A 4,963-nucleotide genomic window follows, 5' to 3' on the forward strand; every position below is an offset into this window, starting at 1 on the left:
TTATTATTATAATAATGTTACTGTTAAGGTAAATGAGGAGTAGGGTTTTGTTGTGGGAGAAAATTAGCATGGTAATTGCTGAACTAGTAGACACCTATATGCTCAAATTTAACATGCAATCTTAATCTTTGCTCTAATTCAACTTTTAGCTTTTATGAATGATTTTTTGTGTGTACATGATAATTGGGCTGGGTACCCACTGGGCTCGTCCAAGTCCTATTTGTTTGCGCTAGGCTTGGAAACTAAAATTTTGTAGGGCTAAGTTCACGAATATCTGAAAAAGGCAACTGATTTTTATTTATACCTCACAAATTAAAAATATACAGAAATCTCTCAAACAAAAAAAAAGATTTACAAAAATCCCTCAACTTCCCAAATAAGCTGATTTACAATTTTAATAGGACAAGTCTGCCCTTCCTTAATGAAATAACGCACAGGTGAGAGTTTCTTTCCTTCTAAGCTTCCAAAACTCATCTTCAACCTCAATCTCAAACCAAAATCACGCCATTGCAGCATCTAAAAATACGAAATTCTTTTACGATCAACACAACAGCCATTAATCATCAGACGATTACATATAAACCTTCGATTTTAAAAAATTCGAGCTACAAATCATCAAGAACAACAAGGTAAACAAGAAACTGAAATTTTAAGTTTTTATAGTCTAAAATTCGTAGAGATTTATGAAATTTTTCAATAACTAGCTTTCTGTAGATCGCGAATCCTTCAGATAAATAGATATAAGTGCAAAAATAACAAAATCTAACAATTTTATCAAATCAGAATTGAAAAGGTAAACTTAAAATTATAAACTCAATTGTTGATGTAAATATTTCTCGATTTTGCGTCAATTTCAATTTATATACTAGATATATTCATTTATTATAATTTCAAAATCAATTTTTTCAAAATTTATTTGAGAATTTTAAAATATGCAGAATGAGTTGATTTGGATTAACATTCTAGAAATTAAATTTGAAAATCTGCAGATTGAGTTGATTTGAAGTTAACATTCTAAAAATTTAATTTTCAAATCTGTAGATTAAGTTGATTTAGAGGTTAAAAAATTGACAGTTTTAAAATATTCAATTTATACACAACTATAAATTACAGAGATGGCCATAAAACACCTTATGGAAGAAACTTAATAATTTTCTTAAGTTGATTGTTGGTTAACTTAGAGTTTACTTGATCTTTATCAGTTTTGTTTGAGGTTTAAATACTTAAATTCAGGTTGGAATTGGGTCATGTTCCAAAGGAGATGTTAGGACGTATTGCTGCGATTAAACCCGCACAACATGTCGATGAGAATGACAAAATGAGTTAAATATAAGAATGGAAAGTTCACAGTTAACTTAGCTTATCATGTTGCAGCTGGGGAAGACAGTGTGACGACCAATAATTGTTCCTTAGTTTGGAAATGGCAAGGTCCAGTGCGTATCCATATTTTCTTGTGGCTACTTGCTGAAATTTGGAGAGCTTAGTACATCTTGAGTATGGCTTAGGAAACAAGAATTAGAGTTGTTGTTTTGGAGATCGACAATGAAACAGTTGTGGAACGTTTCCAATCAAGAACTCAAGTAGATAATTGCAGTCTGATTAATAGTTGCAGGATGATGCTTGATAAACCTTGGTACATTGAGGTTATTCATGTTTTTAAAGCAATAAAAGTGCAGATGCTAAGGCTAATTTTGCAAAAAGTTTATCACCATTTTATCATGAGTATAAAGTGTTAATGAGATTGTAATTCAGGATATTATGGGAATTTCATTCCCTGGAATGTGTATCAAATAGCCTTTTGATGTCTTTCCCGCTTTTTATATAAAAATAAATAAACATAAAAAAGCAATTTCTTTTATATTATAACACTTGAGTTTTTTTTTATATTTACTTCAAGTTGATTTCAGGTTTACATAAACCATACTTCGATTTTTTTTATTTTAACATATTACATAAACAATCTAACCATAAATATGTCAAATGTATAGTGAAATATAAAAAAACAAAAACAAAATACAAATATAATACTATTTTATTTATGAAATAGTTTACATCATGTTGATTTCAAGTTGATTGTCGGTTGATACAAGTATATTTTGATTTTTTTTTATTTTAACATATTACTTAAACAATCTAACCATAATATGTCAAATGTATAGTCAAATATAAAAAGCAAAATATAAACATAATACTATTTTATTAGTGAAATAATTAACATCATGTTGATTTCAAGTTGATTGTCAGTTGATACAAATATATTCGATTTTTTTTGAAAAAAATTAACATATTACATAAATAATCTAACTATTATATATCAAATGTATATTCAAATGTATAGTCAAATAAAAAAACAAATAACAAAATATAAATATAATACTATTTTATTTGTGAAATAGTTTACATCATGTTGATTTCAAGTTGATTGTAGGTTGATACAAGTAACAGAAACTAACTTAAAAAATATAAATTCAGAAAAAAAATAAAAAAACTTGATTAAACATAAAGTAAACATTCTTATAAGCATTCATACAAAAAATTTAAATTAAATTTAAAAAAATAAACAATAAATCTATATTAATAGCCCATAAAATAAATGCAAAGTACTTTTTTGAAACATAAAACCGCAAAATAAAAGTCTAAACATAAAAACATCAACTATATATGTGCCACTTGTATTTGATGGGACGTTCGTCATCAATGATTATGTCCAAGTCTTCCTTCCAACAACCATATGCATACAAAGGAGAAACATAGCAAGCACGATGTTCATTGACATCAAAATTGAATCCCATTTCTTTTCCATCAACAAAAATTTCTGCGGCACAGAACATGTAGACTCCACAATCACTGTAAATAAAAAAACGAGAAAATACTAATCACAACACATAACAAATCATAGTTTAACACATAACAAATCATAGTTTACTTATAGTTGATGTGTAGTTGATTCAAGTAATATTTTGCAAAAAGAATAAATATACACAAACAATTAAACAAAAGAAACACTTACTTATCAATTTTAATAGACGAAGTTTAAACAATTATGATATCAAAGAGATTAGTTTCATTCTTTCTCTCATACGGACCAACAGTAACATCGATTCAAGTAATAAACATTAAATAAACTATGAATCAACCAAAATAAAATCCTAATTTTTTTAAAATAAACTCATTCAAATGAAAATAAAAATTAGTAAACAAATCAACATCAAGTAAACTATGAATCAACCAAAACTAAAGCCTAAACATTAATAAAATAGAAATGATGATTTTTAATCATATTTAAATAATGATAAGAAGAAACAAAATATATAATAACAATAATGAATAAACAATTAAAACTTACCCAAATAAACTAAGTAGGAAAAATGATGATGAAATTGGTGCATCCATGACCAGCAACCATTCGTCATTTACAATGCCATATAAAGAAAAGGCATATTAGAATAATAAAGTTACTCTGTTAGTACTTGAACTCTTTTAAATCCAACCAGAAGACACGAAACTACCATCATTATAATCATTTAGATTATGATAATTTGTGGAATTATATAAGCTCATATACTTTATTAAGTCTCATCCGCAAATTCAATAGTCAACCGTAGCAATCAAATTAAGAAAATCAAAAATAAACCATAACTGTCAAAATTTCAAAAAAAAAAAAACACTTAGAACATAAAATTAAATAATATAATTGAAAATTGAAATATACATTTAAAGGATATTACAGCAAAATCCGTCGCTCTTCCTCCGGTCGCCGGAGCATAAATGGAGGTTGCCGGAGTATAAATAGTCGCCGTTCTTTGAAAACTGAAAACTCCACTACAATCCCGCCACTTCCAGTTGTTCGTTCTTTAAAAACTGAATCGCCGGTCACTAAATTGATATGATGAAGGCTGTGGTCAAGATGGAGAAGAAAATGTTGATGGAGGAAGTAATTCTTCTAAGTGGTGGTGGTTGTTGACTCTCAGATCTAATTGTAGTTGGTGGGATATAGGTGAGTATAGCTCAGTGTGAGTAAATAGTGAAGGGTAGAAAGGGATTAAAAATATTTTGAGGTATAAGTGAAAACTTTTAAATTTAATTGAGAGATTTTTGCTCATTTTTTATTTCTGAGTCGCTAACGTATAGTTTTATTAAAAATGAGTCATAGAGTGTAATTTCCTCAATTTTGTATGAACTATGAAGCTTACTCTTTTGAGGAATTTGCACAAAATACTCATTTTTTAAAAATATTTGTAAAAATATTCCTTTTTTTGAAAAAAAATATTTTTTTACCTTTTTTTTGAAAATTTATTTTTTTACTCTGAAATTTTTTGTAAAAATACTCCATTTTTTAAAAACTGTTTGCAACTGTATTATAAACGGTTTCAAAGATGTCTACTTTAAAAAAAATTGAAACTTGTTGAAACTGTAATTGAAACTGTTTTTTAAAACGGATTCAAATTATTTTTTAAAAAACGGTTATAAACCGTTTGAAACCCAATTAAAAACCGTCTTTGAAACGGTTTATAAATGTTTCAAATTTTATTTTATTTTCTGAAACCGTTTGAAACTATTAGAAACTGTATATGAAACGTTTGTAAAATAGTTTCAGCTTATTTTTTGAAAAACAGTTATAAACCGTTTGAAACCCAATTAGAAACTGTCTTTGAAATTCTATTAGAAACTGTATTTAAAATGTTTTGTAAAACAGTTTCAAATTGTGTTTTTTGAAACTGTTTGCAACTGTGGAGTAAAAAAATAAATTGCGGAGTAAAAATATAAATATTTAAGATTTTTAGGTATGTTAATAAATTTTCAGTTTTTGAGATATTTTTGACAGATATTTATAGTTTTTGAGAAATTTTTGTAAATCACCCTACTCTTTTTGTGTGTACACTGAGTTCTTTATCAATATTTACAAAGGTTATTATTATTATTATTAAATTTTTTAATTTTAATGTAAAAGTAGTTCACTCTT

At 26.9% G+C, this 4,963-nt stretch overlaps 1 long non-coding RNA gene across 1 annotated transcript; it reads right to left on the bottom strand.

Moving 5' to 3' along the window:
- Positions 1-2,557: 2,557 nt before the first annotated feature.
- On the bottom strand, positions 2,558-4,134 carry LOC126655361 (uncharacterized). The gene is made up of 2 exons (XR_007633005.2): positions 3,347-4,134; positions 2,558-2,847 (listed from the first exon to the last, which is right to left on the bottom strand). It is a non-coding gene; the product is annotated as an uncharacterized LOC126655361 (long non-coding RNA).
- Positions 4,135-4,963: the final 829 nt, after the last annotated feature.

The sequence above is a fragment of the Mercurialis annua genome, linkage group LG7, assembly GCF_937616625.2.
Source record: "Mercurialis annua linkage group LG7, ddMerAnnu1.2, whole genome shotgun sequence".
Taxonomy (NCBI): Eukaryota; Viridiplantae; Streptophyta; class Magnoliopsida; order Malpighiales; family Euphorbiaceae; genus Mercurialis; species Mercurialis annua.